At 44.1% G+C, this 21,107-nt stretch overlaps 1 long non-coding RNA gene across 1 annotated transcript; it reads left to right on the top strand.

The window, feature by feature from the left end:
• Nucleotides 1-14,150: 14,150 nt before the first annotated feature.
• LOC112432292 (uncharacterized) lies at nucleotides 14,151-14,779 on the top strand. Its single transcript, XR_013098580.1, has 3 exons — nucleotides 14,151-14,252; nucleotides 14,345-14,459; nucleotides 14,555-14,779. It is a non-coding gene; the product is annotated as an uncharacterized LOC112432292 (long non-coding RNA).
• The last annotated feature ends 6,328 nt before the right edge of the window (nucleotides 14,780-21,107 follow it).

Here is a 21,107-nt window from a genome sequence, read left to right as displayed (position 1 = left end):
AGCATAAAGGACACAGGTGGTTTTAATTCAAAAAAGGGGTTTTATTGACCCAAAAATATGAAAACATATTTAACAAAGCCAAAACTTAAACAGGCAGACCAATAAAAGAGGTCAACTCAATAGACTAAACTCAAGATAATAATTAACAAAACCTCAAACAAACATATGATAAACTGACCTCCTGAAATGACACACAGGGGAACTTAAATACTGGTTTAGCTAAACCAAATGATACACACGGGGGAAACAAGATGGCTGCCATATAACCAACTAATCCAAAACAATTAAACAAACATGAAACACCCCCCAGGCAATGAAGCATGTGGTGCAATCCAATTAGGTGTCACGGTCCTGGGTCTTATGACCCAGTGTTTTGAGTTTCAGTTCTTTTGATGCTGTTAGTGTATGTTCTAGCTTATTATGTTTCCTATGTGCATCTGTTTATCAGTTCCCCCCTTGTATTGTCATACCCTGTGAAGTCTCCCTTCGCTTCGTGTGTTTCTTATCTATGTGTGTTATGTTGTCAGGTCTGCGTTTCATTAGATTTCCTGTTTTATTTTGAAGGGTTCCTGTGTCCCTAGGTTCAATGTTGTTAATGTTACGCTCCCCTTGTCACGTTGTTATGTTCATGTGTGTCAGCTGTTTCCCCATGTGTTCCCACTTTCCTCATTATCCTCCTGTGTGTATTTAGTCCGCGTGCTTTCAGTCATTCCTTGTCAGGTCGTCTGCTCATCCATGTCTCATCTCCAGGTATCTCTGTCAGTTCACTATGCTTAAGGTTTTTTCATGTTTAGTTTTAGTTCACCCAGTTTAGGTTAGTGTTTTGTGTTCACCTATGCCCTATTGTTTGTACCCTCGTTTCTAGCCTAAATAAACGGTTTGTTTGGTTAATCCACATCACGTTTTGGTCTGCGTTTGAGTCCTCTTCTGCAACACATACAGTCTGCCTCAGCCAGACCGTGACAGTACGACCTGACCAGTCGCTCGCTCTGCCAGCTTCCTCTGTTCGCAGGAAGCGGCGCGCCCGCCGCCATAAACTGGACATCGCTGAGCAACTCACGGTGGTGAGTGACAATGACTCCTATTCTCACGTTCCGTCTGACAGTAAAAGTAACAGCCTCACCTCTGATCCGTGGGGAACTTCCCTTATGGATGATGACATGGATTGGGAAAAGTTATTTTGCCTTGCTCCCTCTGAACAGGGTGAGATCAAATACAATACCCGCTCGCCTAAGTCTGCACATGCGGTTAAAGGAAAAACTGTGAACACTTCTACCAGGTCTACAACACTCAGTTCAGGTTCTGTCAGTTCAGGTTTTGTTAAGTCTGGTTCAGTCATCCCCAAGTCAGCTCACTCTAAGACCGTTAACCCAAGGACTTCAAAGACTGTTAATACCAAGACTGTGAAACATGGTGGGGGGGATGGCGGATTCATTTTTGCTAGGTCTGTTTTTGTCGACCAAGTACATGTTGACCCTGAGCCTGCCAATTCTAAGACTGGTTTTTCTGAGCCTGCTCCTTTGCCTGTTCGTGTTTCTGCTGCCAGGGCAGCTCGGGCCCAGCGTACCCCTGCACCCGTAACAGTTTCTCGGGTGGGGGAGGCTGAGGCCCAGTTGGTCCCTGCTCTGGTTTCCAGGCCAGCTGAGGCTCTGTCCATTTCTGCACCCGTATCAGCTCCTCGGGTGGGAAGGGCAGTTGCCCAGCCGTTGCCGGTGCCTGTCCCAGCTTCCGGGTGAGGGGGGCTGTGAACCAGTCCACCCCTGCACCCATGCTGGTCCCCAGGGTGAGGTCAGCCAGGATACAGCCCGTCTCCGCACCCGTACCTACTCCTCGGGTGGGAGTGGCTAGTGTCCAGCAGGTGCCTGCACCCGTTCCTGTTTCTACTGAAGGCTCAGGAGAATTCAGTCCGCAACCAACACCACCATCACTACTGCAGGCCTTTCAGTCTTTAGCTCAGTCATTAGCGCTGTTAGCAGCCCAGTCCGTAGTACACTTTCCTGTGCTTCCGTTAACTCAGCCCTTAGCCCACTGTGCAGCTCAGCCAGCTCCCCATTGTTCAGCTCAGTCATTTGTTCCATCACCCACTCAGCCTTCTGTTCAGCCAGTGGTCTCTGCACCTACTGGTCCTGCCGCTGCTTCAGCTGGAGGGCCCGAGGAGCCCGTCCAGCCTCACGCCACGTCAGCTGGAGGGCCCGAGGAGCCCGTCCAGCCTCACGCCACGTCAGCTGGAGGGCCCGAGGGGCCCGTTCAGCCTCCTGTCTCCGCTGGAGGGTCCGAGGGGCCCGTTCAGTCACCAGCTGCTCCACCAGCATCCTCATCCACGTTTGCAGCAGCCGTGTCTTCATCCACGCCAGCTGCAGCCTCCGTGTCTCCGCCCACGCCGTTGCCTGGTCCGGCTCCTGCCTGTGCTACGCCTGGTCCGGCCTCAGCTTCTGCTTCGCCTGGTCCAGCTTCAGCTTCTGCTTCTGCTTCGCCTGGTCCAGCCTCTGCTTCAGCTTCCCCTGGTCCAGCTTCAGCCTCAGCTCCTGCTTCGCCTGGTCCAGCCTGTGCCTCGCCTGGTCCGGCCTCTGCTTCTGCTACGCCTGGTCCGGCCTCTGCTTCTCCTACGCCTGGTCCGGCCTCTGCTTCTGCTACGCCTGGTCCGGCCTCTGCTTCAGCTTCGCCTGGTCCGGCCTCTGCTTCAGCTTCGCCTGGTCCAGCTTCAGCCTCAGCTCCTGCTTCGCCTGGTCCGGCCTGTGCCTCGCCTGGTCCGGCCTCTGCTTCAGCTACGTCTGGTCCGGCCTTTGCTTCAGCTTCGCCTGGTCCAGCTTCAGCCTCAGCTCCTCCTACGCCTGGTCCGGCCTCTGCTTCAGCTTCGCCTGGTCCGGCCTCTGCTTCAGCTTCAGCTTCGCCTGGTCCTGCGGCTGTGTTGCCACCGCCCAAGCCGCGTTCTGCCCCTCGGAATCGCCGGCCGCTCTCCAGGCCGCCAGCTGGGCGTCACCGCCGTCGAGGTTGGCCCCCTGAACTGTTTCTACGCCATTGCCGTCTGCACGGACGGCCCCCGGAACTGTTTGACCATGAACTCCTACGCCGTCGGCCTCCGGGCCGGCCCCCTGATCAAGTGAACTGTGGATTTCTGGACCGTCAACCTCCGGGTCGGCCCCCTGAGGGCTTGTGAACTGCTCCTGTGCTTTTGCTGGACATTTTGTTTTTTGTGGCCTTCTTTCTTAATGAGCTTGCTCTCAAAATCTCTACCCTGGTCTGAGTGAATGCGAGCAGGCAATCCATGATGCACAAAGAACTTTTCAAAAAGGACTTTGGCAACAGTCAGTGCTTTCTGATCTTTTGTGGGAAATGCTTGAGCATACCTGGTGTAATGATCAGTGACAACCAGCACATTAGCTATGCCTTTAGAGTCTGGCTCAATAGAAAGAAAGTCTATGCAGACCAGGTCTAGAGGGCCATTACTGGTAATGTGCTGTAAAGGGGCAGCTTTCTGTGGGATGGACTTCCTAGCTACACACCTTCCACAGTTCTGTATGTATGTTGCAACTTCAGATGCCACTCTGGGCCAGTAAAACCGGTCTTTAATGAGCTCTGTAGTTCGTTCGGTGCCCAGGTGACCAGCATCATCATGCACTGATTTTAGTACCATTGGCCGATACTTAGCAGGCAAGACGATCTGACTCACTTCTCGACCAGAGGGTCTTGTGGTGACTCTGTACAGAAGGCCACGCTTAACCTTTAACTTGGATCTTTCTCGCATCAGCAACACAACATCTGGGTTTGCATGCGTGGAAGCTGAAACCCTTTGGTTTCTCTCAACCTGAGGTTTCACCACACCTATAACTGGATCAGAGTCTTGGGCTTCTGACAGTTCTTTCAGGCTTAGCTGTTCCAGCGGGCCCACTTCTATCTGAGTGAAATTTGCATATAAAGCTGGAATGGCGTCTGGCGAAGCACCCAGCTGGTCGACAAATCTGGTGGTGTGTTCTTGAAAACCATCTGTAGTGATCCGACGACACAAAGCTTTTACCCCAGAAGGTGGGATATCCACCCATCCATCTGTTGTCTCTTGCGGACTCCTGGACAGTGAGTCGGCATCCACATTTTCACGGCCGGGCTTATATTGAATGCTGAAATCATAGGTGGAGAGTGCTGCTAGCCACCGATGACCTGTCGCGTTCAACCTGGCAGTGGTCAGGACGTAGGTGAGTGGGTTATTATCAATTCTCACTGTGAACTTAGCCCCATAAAGGTAGTCATGGAACTTCTCCACTACTGCCCATTTCAGAGCCAAAAACTCCAGTTGCAGGGCTCTAGAGCAACCAAATTTTTCAGTGGTGCGACTAAAAATAAATATTTGGTCGCACAGGTGCGACCAACTGTTCTGGTAACGAAAAAAAAATCTCTGCAACTCTCCGTGTGGTCAACAACAGACACACATTATGCCCCTATCGTGGACTAAACCAATCAGAGATAGTCAGGGGTGGGACCTCTCTGATTGGCCGTGGTCCAGTTGAAAGTGCAGGTGGAAGAGAGAGGTGAGTAGCTTGAATAAAGCGATATCAATTCATTAACGGATTCCACACAAAGACCTAAACACGGAGCGGACCTGACACATCAGAATCAGCTTCGTCTTTCTCGGCTTTCTCACCCGACGGCCCGAACACGGACACGCTGTCGGAGCTTAGCGATTCTTCGGGTCCGCGCTGTGTTTACGTCTTTTTGCGCTGATTCTGAGCTGCAGGTTTTGTCTCTCTCCAACCAAAATTCGCCGAGCCAGCAGCAAAAGAAGCAGCAAACTGCGCTTCACATTTGATCAATGTCGTCATGAATTCCCTCTGACTTTTGCTGTTTTGCTTCCACCACGATAAAAATCACACTTCCTGCACAGCTCTCTCTCCCTCTCTCTGTACTTCAGGAACAATTTCCCGTCTCAAATCTGTTTTCTGCATTATTCATTCGCTTATTACCCACCAGTCTACCGTTGTTTACAGCGCTTTTTCTTTTTTCACTTAAATGACCTCGGACAAGAAAGCCTAATTTCTGCTGTTCAATACTGAAGAAATTTAAATTTCTTAAAATTATGCAAAATTGCAGAATATTGCAGAATATTTTTAAGGTTATCTGCTATAAAAAGCCAGACCAGGAAAATCTCCTTCATGTTTTCCTGTGTTTTATTCTCAGTTACTTTCACACAAAGGCATCTGCTGTGATTTTCACAATTCTGATGAAGTCTCATGTGTATCAGTACTGATAAATGATCAGAATTATAATATTTCTGACTGTCTGAGGCTAAATTGAATCAAATCAGGACTTTGAGAACCGGAATTGAATGGATTATAGAAATCAGTGATGATACCCAGCCCTAGTGAGCAGCCTAGGCCTGAGAGAAGTGGATGTAGCTGTGGGTAATAAGAAAAGATGAAAAGAACTATTGATAACTTTTTTGTTAAGTTAAGGCCTGATCTGTCTGAAATTCATAGCCAGTGCTCTGACACGGTGCCATCAATATTTGAATGCTGAAAAAGCACAGTGTATCCAGAAAACACATTATATGCTGCAATAAATGCACTGCCCAAGTGTCCCCTCTCCCCACGGCCTTTCAGCAGCAGACAGCAGCAAACAGGTCGTCAGAGGAGGCCAAGATGATGATTAAGTTTAACATTTTCTACAATATTGACAAAGCACTTTAAGCACAAGCTTGTTAGTTAATAATTTAGAAATTAATATTGTCTGTGTGGACTCCCCCCCCCCCCCCCCCCCCCAAAGAAAGTGCACATGTAAAACTGCGGTGTTAAGCGATGCGGTTGAAAAATTTGAGTGCGCCTAACTTTTGTGCCGGTACGCCTAAATTTTTAAAGTTAGGCGTACCGGTGCGCCCATGTAAAAAAGTTAGTCTAGAGCCCTGAATTGGTGAACTGGGTAGTTCCGCTCTGCATGACTCAACTTGCGGCTGGCAAACGCTACCGGGCGGAGTCCTTCTGGGTACTCTTGGTTCAGGACTGCTCCTAGCCCGTCCAAACTTGCATCAACATGTAGGATGTATGGTTTGGCTGGATCAGCAAATGCCAAGACTGGAGCATGTGTGAGCTTGTAAACAATGCTCTGAAAGGCGTCATCACAAGCTGGGGTCCACTGATCACCAAAAGGCTCGGCAACTCGAAAGTAGCTATTTTGCTTTCCTTTAGTGACACCCTTTTTGCTACCCTGTGCAGGAGGACATCCCTTGGTCAGCTCTGTCAAAGGGCGGACTATGGCGGAGTAGTTCTTGTTGAACCGCCTGTAGTATCCACAAAATCCGAGAAAAGATCTTAGGGATTTCAGATCAGTGGGCTTCTTCCAGTGGGTCACCGCACTCACTTTCTCAGGATCAGTGGCAACTCCAGAGGCAGAGACAATGTGTCCCAAGAACTTCACCTGGGGTTGGCAAAATTGGCACTTGTCCTGCCAAACACAATAAGGTCATCCAGATACACAAGGACTTGAATCAGGTTCATGTCTCCAACAGCTCTCTCCATTAACCTTTGAAAGGTTGCGGGTGCGCCAGTGATGCCTTGAGGCATCCTCTCAAACTGGAAAAACCCAAGAGGACAGATAAAAGCTGTTTTCTCTTTATCAGCCTCAGACATCTCCACTTGGTAATATCCACTTCTCAGGTCCAGTACAGAAAACCACTTGCTTCCTGTCAGACAATCCAGTGCATCATCTATGCGTGGCATAGTGTACTGGTCTGGGATGGTTCTGGAGTTCAGTAGACGGTAATCAATACATCTGTGAAGGTTCTTAGTCATCCAGGTCATCGTAGTCAAAGGAGCTTGCAAAGAAAAGCGTCTGGACTTCTTTAAGTTGCTTAAGTCCAGACGCTTTTCTTTGCAAGCTCCTTTGACGGTAATCAATACACATCTGCACCTTGCCATTCTTCTTCCTGACTATGACAATTGGGGAAGCATACGGACTGCGTGACTCTTTGATTATGCCGGCTGCCAGCAGTTCTTGTAGATGGCGTCGGACATCTTCAATATCAGCGGGTGCGATTCTGCGGGATCTCTCCCTGAATGGTCGAGGGTCTCTCAGCCTTATGTGGTGAGTGACAACTTTGGCTAAGCCAACGTCCCACTCCTCCAGGGAATAAACATCTGCTCTTTTTGATAACTTTGCTGCTAACCTGGCTTTCCACTCTTCAGGGATAGGAGAATCTCCAAAGTCAAACAGTTCAGGGTCAATAGACCTTTCTTGGGCGGAGGTCTTTGTTAACTCAGTGACAGTGTCCACCAAGTACACCTGAGCTAGCACTGTACCGGTGGGGACAATAGTCTCTCTTTGGGACTCATTTCTTAGCAGAAGTGTGAAACTGTTAGTGTCCATCTCAGAAGATGGTAGTACCACAGGTGGAACCAACACTCCAGCTGGGAGGTTTGTAGATTCGCCCACCTCCACCATTAGAATACTTTTGTCTAATGGCTGCTGTTGTTCCACCTTGCAAACTGCATACTGTACTGCACAAAGAGGGATAGTGATTGGCCCGGGGCCTTGCCACTTCACATGACCCACCACGCCTGTTTGTTGGGTAATATGTGATGAGGGTTGTTCTGAGGAGAGGGTATTTATTTATCCTCAGTGAGTGAACCTCATCTTTCCCTCCTACCTCTTCACAATCTCTCAGCAGAGAATGCAGTTTCTGGGAGTTAGTGCCAATGATGACAGGAACCGGGTCTGGGCTCTTTGGATCTGGACACACCAAGGCCAAGACAGTGACTGTCTCTACAGCTTCCTTCGAGTTGGGGGGGAAAACCCACCTCAACTGCCACATACCCCTTGTATGAGTAGTTGGAATCACTCAGTCCCCATATGGCGAGATCTTTTAAAGGAAGAATGGGCACATTGGGGATGAAACGGGAATACCAGCTCTCGAATATAATGGTGACTCGAGAGCCGCTGCCAAGGAGAGCTCTACATGGTTGTCCTTCTATGGTCACATCGGTCATCATGGATGGGCCAACCAATCCTTCTGGGAGTCCACACTGTGAGGATGTGTGCACGGAACTTTTCCTAATGGAACCGACCTGTGTGGGCTCAGAAGCGCCACCTGTAGCTCCTTTTCCCTCTTTGCTCCTACGAAGGGCTCCGAGTAGCCTCTGGATTACTTTGGCAGTGTTTTCAGGAGCCATGCAGCGGGTGGCAATATGGCCATTCTCCCCACACCGGTAACAGAAGTAACTTTCTGAATCTTTTGCAGCATATGGTCTGTTTACCTTGCTTCGTCTGGCTCTCCCATCTCTCTTTGTTGAGTCAGTTTGGGTTGAACCCTGTGACACTGCCATAACAGTCAGCTGGTGTTGTAACTGTTGAACTTGCTGCTTTAACTGTTGGACTTCATTCTCCGCCCCAGCCTCAGCAACTTTCTTGGTTTGTTTCAACATTAGCTCAGCATCTGAGCGCTTGCTTGTTAACTCTTTAAGCTCAGAGCGTAACTCTTTGATCTCGGCTTTGAGCTCTTGAACCTCTGTCGATTTGGCTTTTGTCTCTTCGCCAACTTTCACTTGTCTAACTGTGGTGTTTGACTCATGCCTCACTCTTGCATGGTCTTCTTCTTCTCGAATCTCACTGAGCAGCTTCAGGAAAGCGGGTGGCTCTTCCTTTCTTTCTCTGAGTCTTAGCTGCAGTAACATTATCTCTGACTGAGTTGCACCCCGTATAAGCTGGTCAATACGTGCACGGTCGACTCGATGGCTAGGGAGACCCCCTCTCTGCACTACTTTGGTCAGAGAGCGTTCCAATCTTCTCAGGAAGTCTGACAGCTTTTCTCCTCGCTGTTGACCCAGGCTCCTGAAGGCGAGGTACAAGTCTTCACCTGACTCCAGGGATCCAAATGCACTTTCTAGAGCCTCTACATAGCTCTCCGGGCTAGCATCAGGGTTATCTCGCCATACAGCTTGGATGATCTCCAACGCCGGTCCCTTTAGGCTCTCAACTACTCTCCTTCGCTTCTCTCTCTCAGAGCAGTCACACTCTTCAATCATCAGGCGAGCCTGCTCAACCCAGCTATCAAGGCTCTCTTCACCTGCTGGAGTGGGAGAGTGGCCAGAGAATATCCGCAGACGTCGAGATGCAGTATTCTCACTGGTAGGTCGCATAGTTTTTGCTAACAGGTCTCCGACTGCCCGAAGGATGGATTCAGGGGAGTTTTCCTGCGGGGTTTCAGTAGACAGCAAGGCACTAACATCATAAATTGTTTTGCCTTCTTCTACCATTAGTTTCTTAAGCTTGGCTGAGAAGTCATCAGCTGACCTCACAGATTCAGTGAGGAGGGAAATCTTCCAGACAGGCCCTCCGTTCAATGGCTGTACATGTGGTGGTATGCGGTCTGGCTGAATATCTTGACGGCATTCACACAGCACAAGGTTATTGCCTGTCTGGGCGTCTCTTAGTCTATCTCTCACTTTTACTCTTCCAAAAGCTTTCACTGACTGAGCTGTCTCTTCAATGTCTGATAAGTCAAAATCAGAAGGAACATCATGCAGTACAAAAGCCCGGTTTGGGTCTATACCTGCTTTACTGCACCAGCTACTAAGCTCAGGTGCAATTTGAGACTCTTTTCGAGTAGTCATCATACAAACCCTAATGCTGGTGTGCTAAGCTGTGCAAATCTGTAAACAAAATACTCCTTTAAAGAACAAACTAGAAAAGTTAAGCACGGGAGTATCCCAGCGGTGCCTCCATAATTGTGTAACACCCGTCCCACATTCTATTGAGAGGGGCCCTGGGTTCCTGTTGTTACTTTCCTATTGATACTCCCTTTTTAATGCTTATGGTATTAAATATGCAATAAATCTACACTATATGGAAATAAATCACACACAAGCAGGTTAATTATAAAGTTAACTCCACTTTAGTGAATGCTTAATTAACAACACAAAAGAAAATAAGTAAAATCAATAAAGTTTGTTAAACAATGGTAAGGTATCTACCTCAACAGAAACAAAATAATCAAATAATATCCCAGGATTCTTTTCTGCATTCTGGCGTCCTTCCATGAAGACACAATTACAGTCAGAGTACGATAATCTAACAGATATTTGACAAAAAAAACCAAACAAAAAGAATGAGAATGAGTTTTACTTCTGTCTGATGACTGTTTGGACATCATTTGATTTTTAAAATATATATTATATATTTTCTATGTATTGATTTTGTGAACTTTTGTGATAGGTATATAAACAGTTGATGCCGATCTAATCTTTTCTTCATTATGACCTGAAACCAGTGGCTCAGCCCATAAACTCATCAGGAAGGTTTGTACTGATGTCAAGGGTATGATTCAGTGGTCCATTTTGTTTAGGAAGATCCTGAGTGAGTGAAGCAACCTGGAAGTCTCTACATGATGGCCATAGCTTCAGAAGGGTTCAGAACATTGTAACAGTTACAAAATAATCGAACACACTAACACAGTCCTGTTAATAGCAACATTTGGACAGGCATTTCACTTTTATTGTTACAGATTCAATAAAATCTGTGATAAAAAATTAACTTCCTGTATGCAGATTACTGAGATCACTTTATTTCTGCTCTGTTTCATTAAAATAAGAGTGTTATTGAGGTGTGTGTGGTTCATCTCTAAATACTGATCATAGAAAGTTAGTGTTTAAAAAAAAAAAAGAGTCAAGTTTGGGGGGTTTAGGTTTGAGCTAAAGCAAACATCCATTCTAATAACATCTCCACCTCTCACGCCAAATAAATCAACTCATAGGAATAACTTTCACAGCCACAATACACATGGCATAAGGCCAGCCCCCCACTTCTATCCACAACTTTAAAAACTGTCACAATGGGAAACTCAGATGTGTGAATATGGACAGAAAGACAGAGACAAACCTCAGTTTTTCACTAATTAGCAGTTAATAAATTCACTGATCTACAATAGTTTTTATACCACTGTGTTAGCAAGCCTTACCTCCCTTTCTGACATATTTAATCTAAGTAATCGATAATGAGTCAGAGTCACATAATGAATCAAATATATTTACATATTCAGCACCAAACAGTTTATAATAATTATAATAATTATATATAAAAATATAAAAACTCAAAACAAATACATGTTTATTATGTAGTTCACAGAGGCAGGAAGCTTTCTGTCCTTCTCTTGAAGAAATTTGCTATTACACTAGAGCGCATTAGCAGGTTTCAAACTGCATTAACACACATATTACTGTGCATAGTGTTTTACCAGACATGTTTTAACAGGCTTTCTATACTGTAAACAAAATCTGTAATTTACCAGAACTTTGTTATATATATTTTTTTCAGAAATTTCCTGTTATTTTTAAATACATGAAATATCATTGAATTACAAAAAAGACGTGAATTAACATGTCGAATGTACAATAACGTGAAAAATTGCACCTGTAAATAAAGATGATTTATTTGCAGATGTTTTTGTAATTTTACATAGATTTGCTTGTTAATCAACTTCTATGTTATGTAATTTTGTGTTGTTATGGCTATGTAACATCAGAAAGTATTAATAGACTGTCAGTTGGTAGGTATATTTACAGTAATTTGCAGTAATTTCACAGTCTGTTTTATAATAGTCATGTATCTTTTGTCATTATTTCCCCTAAATTGGTCAAATTATAGAAAAGTAATAATAACAGAAATACATATTTTATATTATTCTTAAAATAGTCACAAAATAAAGTGAAGTGAGACAAATACAATCAATAGCATTTTAACCCTTTCACTCATTGTGGTCACTACAGTGGACAGCTATTCAAAGGCTGTTTTTTTGTATTTGTATCAGTGTTGATGGTATACTTGCACATAAACCACTACATAAGACACTGATGTGCACTCGTTTGTCAATTTCATAAATTAAAACACATGTTGTCCACCTAAGTGGACATGTAAAAAACTCTTTGAAAAGTACGTTTTAAATTTTTTTGTCTTTTTTTCATGCCTAAAGATGAATAAAAATACTTAAGAAAAAAATCTTGATTGAGGTTGTCATAATTCATGCATGACAGGTTTAAATATAACAAAAATTCAAATAAATTTTCTGACACTAAAAATATCAAAATATATTTGAGTTTTTTCAAATATAAAAATATCAGAAAGAAGTAAAGGTTGAAGTCAGGAACCATTCTGCAAACAATCCGCTTTTGGATTCTGCTTTTGAACAGGATCAAAGAGTGTAGGGCAATCACTCTGCACTGCAACGTGAAGACCAGTTAACTTTCAAATCCGCAAAGATGCAGGGGGGAAATGGTCTTTACATGGAGAGGTCATTCTGGATTCTGGAACACTCACAGAGGCACAGTGTGGAACATTTCAACTTATTCAACATTTTTATCTTTTTTCAAATAACAAACAACCATGGAAAAATTCAGGGAAGCTAAGTATTCACAATTTGAATCAGGTGAAGGAACAAAAATGAACCCTACAAGATCAATCAGCTAAGCACTGTGGATGAGGCAGCATTCTGAAATTGTTGTTGTGAAACCAACTATAACTCATTTCAAAGGAGGACTAAAGTTCCATCATGAATCTGTAAGAAAAGTAAACCAGACTGTACCATTAGGCTGCTTACTTGTGACATTTTCAGCTAAAAGCCCACCTTGATTCTCAGGTGGGGATTAAGTCCAAGTCTTTGACTTGAATGTGACATCAGCATCAGCATAGCCATTATCTACATCAGTGGATTCGCCCTAATTAGTCATTTCTTGGTCTGGATTATATTCAACTTCTGACACTTCCCCCTCTAATCCATCTTCAGTGTCAGTTTCCTGGCTTCTCTTTCTCCTCACCAGTGTGGTGATCAAATGTGTAATCACGAGCCTCACTCTATATCGACCTGCCACGGTGCTGCCAGACAGTGCTCTGTGAGCAAGGCTTAGAAAACAACGAATCATTTCTATTAATGGGATTACGTTTGACCAGGAACACCAAGAGTGTAAAAATGCTCAATAAAATACACAAAATGTTATGCAAATTAATCAAATTTAGGTTGTGCGTTGACATCCTCTTTGTGGAGAAAATCACAGAATCTTAAGTCTGTGTGATCAAATTAACAACACTTTTCAGACATAAAACTATTAAATTGGTCAAATTTGACCACAACACAACACAAGGGGGGCTAGTACAGGAGTAATGGCTCCCACCACTGACACGCTCTTTGCAAATTTCTCGTCACTGTTTTGCCAGAAAGTCTTTCCCTGTTAACAGAAATTGTGTGAGCCTCCGATGTGTGATGAAAACAGGATGTCAGAGCAAACCAGCCAGTTCTGGTATTCTATGGGGAATTCCAATGGATACATGGTGCTGGGCAAGTCCCGCTGCATGACTGACAGCGTTTGTTCTGTTCCTCATTGCACAAAGCAGCCATCACTAGTCCTGCTCTCCTTGTTTAACAGCATATCTCCTGGTATCTCTGTCACACTCTTGCGCTGTGTCTTGCAGTAACAATGACACTACCAAAAAGCAAAAGTAGAAAAAAATAGGATGGATTAGGAGAGAGCAATGGTGTTTGGGCACCTTTCCTAGAAGATGGGCAACCGTTTCATTCAGGTTCACAGTCACACCTGTACCTGCTGCCAAATACACCTAAAACATCTTCAGGTGTCTATAGCACCAGGATAACTTTTGATGTTCAGTGTGACTCTAAATTTAGGGTGCTCTCGATTTAACAGCTAGATGTCTTTAACTTTTTCTAAGACTTAATGTTAGAGCTTTTTTGTATAGCTCTGATTACAAATCGTTAGTAGTTTTCTGTTGTGGTTTATTTGTTAACAAAATTAAATGTTGAGACACATGAACTAAGTGTGTGATAACTGTGTTGTCATTGTATAACTAAACTTCATCATTATGTAATTTGTCATTCAATCTTATGCAGTCTCATGTGGAGCAATGGCCGTTAGCTCTTTCACTCTAAGCAACCCGAGGAAGTGGTGAAATAAACTGCTTTGCATTGCTGCTCCACTAAGCTCTGTATGTCAGTACTGTTGAATTGGTACATGTTCTTGTAAACTGTCACTAAAAGAAGAAGCTGGATTTTATTGCTCTCCGATTTTTCCCCATAGATTTCGTAAGCAGAAGCTTAGCTTCTTCTGCTTTTGTGCTTGTATAAATATTCCTTGGTCTTCTTATTCTTCATGGCTCAGATCTGAAGATGTTCCTGTGCTGTTGGCTGGTTCTGGGGGCTCTCATCCCCGCAACCTTAAGCATCAATCCTGGAGTAAAGGTCAGGTTGACAGAAAAAGGCTTTAAATATGGTAAGGTTTGTGTAAAAGCTGTCCTCTTGCTCAAAAAGGACTGATTTCTCCAGTGTTTGCTCAGTAAATTATTTTTCTTTACATTTTGTTAGGCAGGCAACTGGGCATGGCTGACATGCAGCAGAAACTCAATTCTATCCAAGTTCCAGACTTTTCAGGGGAACAGAGGGTGTCTCCGATTGGAAAAGTCCAGTACAATTTGTCAAAGTAAGGCTCCAGTTTGTTCAACATGTCTCTAAATTCTCTTACAAAGTATTTTTTTCCTGTTGCCGCTTAAACAAACAAAACACGAATTCTTCCAGTATACATGTATTGAAGGTGGGAATACCAAAGTCTTCAGTGGACCTGGTGCCAGGGACTGGAGTCAGAATGTCTATAGGTGATGCCTTCATCAGTCTGAATGGAAACTGGAGGGTCAAGTACCTGCGAATAATGTGAGTGAGGTAACATCTCTTCTTTAGAGAAGTAATTTATCTGCTTAAAAATATAATGTGCATCAATACCAGATCAGATGACCTGCCTGAAAATAACAAACCAGAAAACATGGGCTTGCCTCCCTGGTCCGTGAAAACAGTTACAGAAAACAAAAGGCAGAACAGTGCTGCTTACTTCTTCTCTCTTGCTAGACACAGAACAACTGCAAGTCTCAATTATCTCTGCTGTGGCTGATTGAATCAAAGAGAAGCAAATGAGCCATGTTGGTTCCATATATAGGGGTGGTCCTCAGGTTGGAGCTGGTCCTCTGTAAGCTGTAGTGTTGCCACACTAATTATAGCCACTCCATTTAAATGCAGATGTCTTCATAAAACATTGCACGAGAAACACAATACGGGTCTAACACAGAGTTTGCCCAGCAATTTAGATCTGAATTAAATTCATATTCATTATCTAATCATCCAAGTATTTGCTGATGACAAAGTTTCAGGTTGGAATAAAAGAAATGTTTTTGTCTACAAGCAGTAGTTTAAAATCAATTCAATTCAGTTTTGTTCATACAGGGCCAAATCACAAATCACAGTCACCTCTAGGCGCTTTATATTGTAAGCTAGAACTTACAGTAGTGCATACAGAGAAAACCCCCAAAATCATGTGACCCCCTGTGAGCAAGTGTTTTGGTGACAGTGGGAAGGAAAAACTCCCTTTTGACAGGAAGAAACCTCCTGCAGAATCAGGCTCAGGGAGGGGAGGCCGTCTGCTATCCAGCTGTAGGTGGTGAACTTTAAGAAAAATGACAACAATTCCTTCAGAATGTGTGTCACAAGCTCTTCATGTGACTGTATTTCCTTCTACGTCTTTACTTCGTGTGTTGCAGTTGTAGGCACTTTAGGAGGAATGCTGTAAACTAATAATCCACCCAACATGCTTTTTCTCCTGTCAGCACAATAATTAGATTCTCTCAGACTTTAGCCCCATGGCCCGCTGCCATTTTTTACCTCTTCATGCTACCTCACATTTCTCACTGTGTAAAAGTTCAGTACTGTTCAGATTGTAAGCGATGTCCACGTTGCTTTGATGCTCAGCAGTAAACACCGAATAGTGTACGAATCATCGTGTCTAATTCTAGCCGCTGGTTTGTGTGGACCAAAACAGGTCTGACTGGATGCCACCTTGCTTTTTTGTACCTCCACCAATCAGCACCAAGCAGAGTGTTTTCTTCCCACTGTAAAGGTTTTACACAATTGTGTCAGTTTTCAGTGAAAGGCTTCCTGTTTTCAGACAATAACCGCAGTTACTGACCAGCTGATGTGTGATGACTTTGTATTTTAAACATAAACAGCAATTCAAAAAGCAGGAAGCAATTTCAGTGGTTTTTAAATCACAAAGAAAATATTGATGCACATCATGACCAAGCAATCTGATATAGTAAACTTGGTTTTGGTTGTGATGTTGTCACACTGGATTTTCACTGAGGAACCATTTCCTGGTCTCTTCTTCTGTTTTTTTTAAGAAAGTCTAAATGTGCATTTACAGTAAAAGTACAGTAAAAACACATGTGGTTATCTACTCAGAGCAGCAATTTGAAGAGTATTTTTTGATAGCATTTAATAACAGTGTAACACCCGTCCCACGTTCTATTGAGAGGGGCCCTGGGTTCCTGTTGTTACTTTCCTATTGATACTCCCTTTTTAATGCTTATGGTATTAAATATGCAATAAATCTACACTATATGGAAATAAATCACACACAAACAGGTCAATTATAAAGTTAACTCCACTTTAGTGAATGCTTAATTAACAACACAAAAGAAAATAAGTAAAATCAATAAAGTTTGTTAAACAATGGTAAGGTATTTACCTCAACAGAAACAAAATAATCAAATAATATTGTGGGCCCACACGCACTCTCACCAACACACACACACCCCAAGTGCTACAGTCTTTCTGCTAGCAAACCCCTCGTTGCAGGCCTGAGTCGTGGCTCGGGTGCGTTGGGACCTAAAACAATATGGTCGCTTCACTTGTTGCCAAGCAGTAAAAATAAAAAGCACGTGCAACAACAGTACTCACACCTCCAGGCAGTTCAAGGGGATAGCGGGGAAACTGGGTCACGGCTACCAGCAGGCCGAAGCAGCAGCACTCACAGTCGTCCTTTCCACGTGCTCCCACGTGAACACATAACTTCAGCACACCAGCAGAAGGGACCTCTCTGACACGCCAGCAAGACGTCCGTCTCCTCCTACTGAATCACACAACCCCGCTAAATGCCAGTTCACATGCGATAACATTCAATATTAGCATTAGCTTAATAAATAAAAACAGAGCAGAACAAGAGCTTAGCGAATATGCTAGGCTACGCTAGCGGCTATGTTAGCGGTTGTGCTAGCGGCTAATCGCGGTTAGCAGTTAGCCCGTTTTACACAATAACATTGGGTACAAGTGTCAGACAAAATTCACAATTACCTCACAGTAGGGTACAACAGTTCTCGACTCCAGTTAACTATCCGTCAACCCGAAAATACATCGGTCGCCCTTCTATGAACTCTGCGTTCACTCGACACTGTTCAGCTCTCGTCTCTCTCGCTTCCTGTCCGGTTGTTCAGTGATGACGCGACGAATCCTACTTCCGGGTCTAAAGTAGTCTGCGTTCAATATGGCTTTTGTGTTGTTAACATGTTTAATGTTTTGTATTTTCTTATATTTGATCTCAAAAAGCTCCTAAAACAGTCAGTGATCACTGCTGACCTCCCTCGGCTTTTATTACCGCTAATCATTTATTTAAGCTCAGTTTTTAAAACCTTAGGATGTAACTACAGCCCAGCCCATGCAGCAGTATATGAATGACTAACCTCGTATTGTGGATGGATTATCTCAGTTGTTCTCCTGGCTGAAGTTTTGTCCTTTTACAGCATCCTGCCATGCGATTACATTTGTTCCTGACCACCGAAAACACTCACGTTAACTTTTATCGAGTGGAAAAAAAGTTAGCTTGTTCATATTATGCTAGCATAGCTGTGTCGCTAGCGGTCACGTAGCACATCATTATATACCAGCTAGCCAAACTTCAGTAACCCTACAAACGTCACTGCTGTTTCGTTTTCTGTCTTCATTTATGTTGGAAGTGATAACAGAGATGTACGTTTTAATTTGTTTCCAAAACCCCGCAGTCAGGACATGCTATATTGTATTTAGATAGAAGCTAGCGAGCTAACTTCCTGTTAACTTCTAACTCCGTTAAATGTCATAAATTCCATTTTCATGGATGCCTGGATGTTAAACTCAATTGTTACACCTGGTAGAGCAGAACGCTGATCATTTTATTAAAGATGAAAGACTTTAGACTGTTTTTCCAACTCTCAGTAATGCCATAGTGATCGTTGGATATATGGACCTGCAGCGGAGTTTAGACCCAGACATGGCTAGTGACGTCAGACTGAACAACCGGGTAGAGTGCACACGGCTCCCCACTTACTCCCACCCCTCTACCTGAGACTACTTCAGGGTTCACTGGAGCTGTAGTACATATCAATACCATATCAAAAATAATGACATAAACCTCAAAATACAAATAAGAAGGTTGTGCATTTAACTGACACACATCACATACTTTGCAGGCATTTGTATACATTCTTGAACACATTAAACATTTGCAATTAACTATCAATATTAATGAACAAATTTAAATAATGAGCTACTTATATAGCCAGGGCTACACCCTCCCCCTTCTGAATGTCTGAATGTCCCCATCAGACCTATTTTCATTAGGCCAGTTAAAATCTCACTAAAGAGTACTGGCTAGTGCATTAACATTTAGGAGTCAGGGTCGTAGCAAATCTGAATTATCATACCTCGGTAACTAATAGTCACAGGTCTGTCAGTGGGCCTTCCAAGTTCATCATAACTGAGGCGCAAAACAGGTCTCACTCTCCTTTTTGTTTGGAGGTCATAGGGTGAGTCAGCACCCCCAACTGAGACACTAGGTGTAGGAACATCTCTCTCCTCCAGCTCTTCAGCCACCACCGAGTCTTGGTGTTGCTGTGAACTTTCCTCCGTCTGATCTACTACTACTGGGAGTTCTTCCCCCTGTTCCTCCACCTCGGACAATTCATGAACACTGGGATGATCACTTTCCACCTGGTCAGGAAGGCTCACAACTTCCTCATGTCGAGGCTCAACACTGTCACGAAAGGCTAAAGGAGGTTCATAGTAGACACACTGTTCTTCAGACTCTGAGGACCAATCATCTTCACTCAGATGCTCCAAATTTTGTATCTGACTTTCATCTTCACACCTTACTTGCTGTGCCCTGGTCCTTGGTCTCTCTGGTCACGCTGTCTTTTCTGATGGAGCAGACATCCTGACCATGCAACCAATCGGCAGCAGGTGATCCCTATGCACGGTCCTCACAATACCAGTTCCTCTCTCTGGTTTTACACGATACACAGGGAGATTGGGTAACTTGGCAATCACTATGTAAGGTAGTGAGTTCCATCTGTCTTCTAGTTTGTGCTTTCCTGTGAGGTCCAGATTCCGAACCAGCACCCGATCACCTTCCTCAAGTGTCTGAATCCGAACTCTCGCATCATACAGTCTCTTGTTTCGTTCATTGTTCCTGGAAGCTGCATCAGCAGCTAGCTGGTAAGCTTTTTGAAGTTCTTTTCTCATGTTAGCCACATACTGGTGGTGCTTTAAGTCATTTTCTTCATCTGACCCCACACCAAAACACAGGTCAATGGGTAGTCGCGCCTCTCTTCCAAACATGAGGAAGTAGGGCGAGTATCCTGTGGCATCATTTCTAGTGGTGTTGTAAGCATGTACTAGCTGGCTTATATGCTGGCTCCACTTAGGCTTTTTAGCTGGATCAAGGGTGCCCAACATTGCCAGCAAAGTACGGTTGAAACGTTCAGGCTGCGGGTCGCCCTGAGGCTGTGTCAGGGACCAAGCAGTAAAGCATAAAGGACACAGGTGGTTTTAATTCAAAAAAGGGGTTTTATTGACCCAAAAATATGAAAACATATTTAACAAAGCCAAAACTTAAACAGGCAGACCAATAAAAGAGGTCAACTCAATAGACTAAACTCAAGATAATAATTAACAAAACCTCAAACAAACATATGATAAACTGACCTCCTGAAATGACACACAGGGGAACTTAAATACTGGTTTAGCTAAACCAAATGATACACACGGGGGAAACAAGATGGCTGCCATATAACCAACTAATCCAAAACAATTAAACAAACATGAAACACCCCCCAGGCAATGAAGCATGTGGTGCAATCCAATTAGGTGTCACGGTCCTGGGTCTTATGACCCAGTGTTTTGAGTTTCAGTTCTTTTGATGCTGTTAGTGTATGTTCTAGCTTATTATGTTTCCTATGTGCATCTGTTTATCAGTTCCCCCCTTGTATTGTCATACCCTGTGAAGTCTCCCTTCGCTTCGTGTGTTTCTTATCTATGTGTGTTATGTTGTCAGGTCTGCGTTTCATTAGATTTCCTGTTTTATTTTGAAGGGTTCCTGTGTCCCTAGGTTCAATGTTGTTAATGTTACGCTCCCCTTGTCACGTTGTTATGTTCATGTGTGTCAGCTGTTTCCCCATGTGTTCCCACTTTCCTCATTATCCTCCTGTGTGTATTTAGTCCGCGTGCTTTCAGTCATTCCTTGTCAGGTCGTCTGCTCATCCATGTCTCATCTCCAGGTATCTCTGTCAGTTCACTATGCTTAAGGTTTTTTCATGTTTAGTTTTAGTTCACCCAGTTTAGGTTAGTGTTTTGTGTTCACCTATGCCCTATTGTTTGTACCCTCGTTTCTAGCCTAAATAAACGGTTTGTTTGGTTAATCCACATCACGTTTTGGTCTGCGTTTGAGTCCTCTTCTGCAACACATACAGTCTGCCTCAGCCAGACCGTGACAGTACGACCTGACCAGTCGCTCGCTCTGCCAGCTTCCTCTGTTCGCAGGAAGCGGCGCGCCCGCCGCCATAAACTGGACATCGCTGAGCAACTCACGGTGGTGAGTGACAATGACTCCTATTCTCACGTTCCGTCTGACAGTAAAAGTAACAGCCTCACCTCTGATCCGTGGGGAACTTCCCTTATGGATGATGACATGGATTGGGAAAAGTTATTTTGCCTTGCTCCCTCTGAACAGGGTGAGATCAAATACAATACCCGCTCGCCTAAGTCTGCACATGCGGTTAAAGGAAAAACTGTGAACACTTCTACCAGGTCTACAACACTCAGTTCAGGTTCTGTCAGTTCAGGTTTTGTTAAGTCTGGTTCAGTCATCCCCAAGTCAGCTCACTCTAAGACCGTTAACCCAAGGACTTCAAAGACTGTTAATACCAAGACTGTGAAACATGGTGGGGGGGATGGCGGATTCATTTTTGCTAGGTCTGTTTTTGTCGACCAAGTACAT

The sequence above is a fragment of the Maylandia zebra genome, linkage group LG5 (genome assembly GCF_041146795.1).
Source record: "Maylandia zebra isolate NMK-2024a linkage group LG5, Mzebra_GT3a, whole genome shotgun sequence".
In the NCBI taxonomy this organism is placed as follows: domain Eukaryota; kingdom Metazoa; phylum Chordata; class Actinopteri; order Cichliformes; family Cichlidae; genus Maylandia; species Maylandia zebra.
This window is presented reverse-complemented; position numbering and strand designations above follow the sequence as displayed.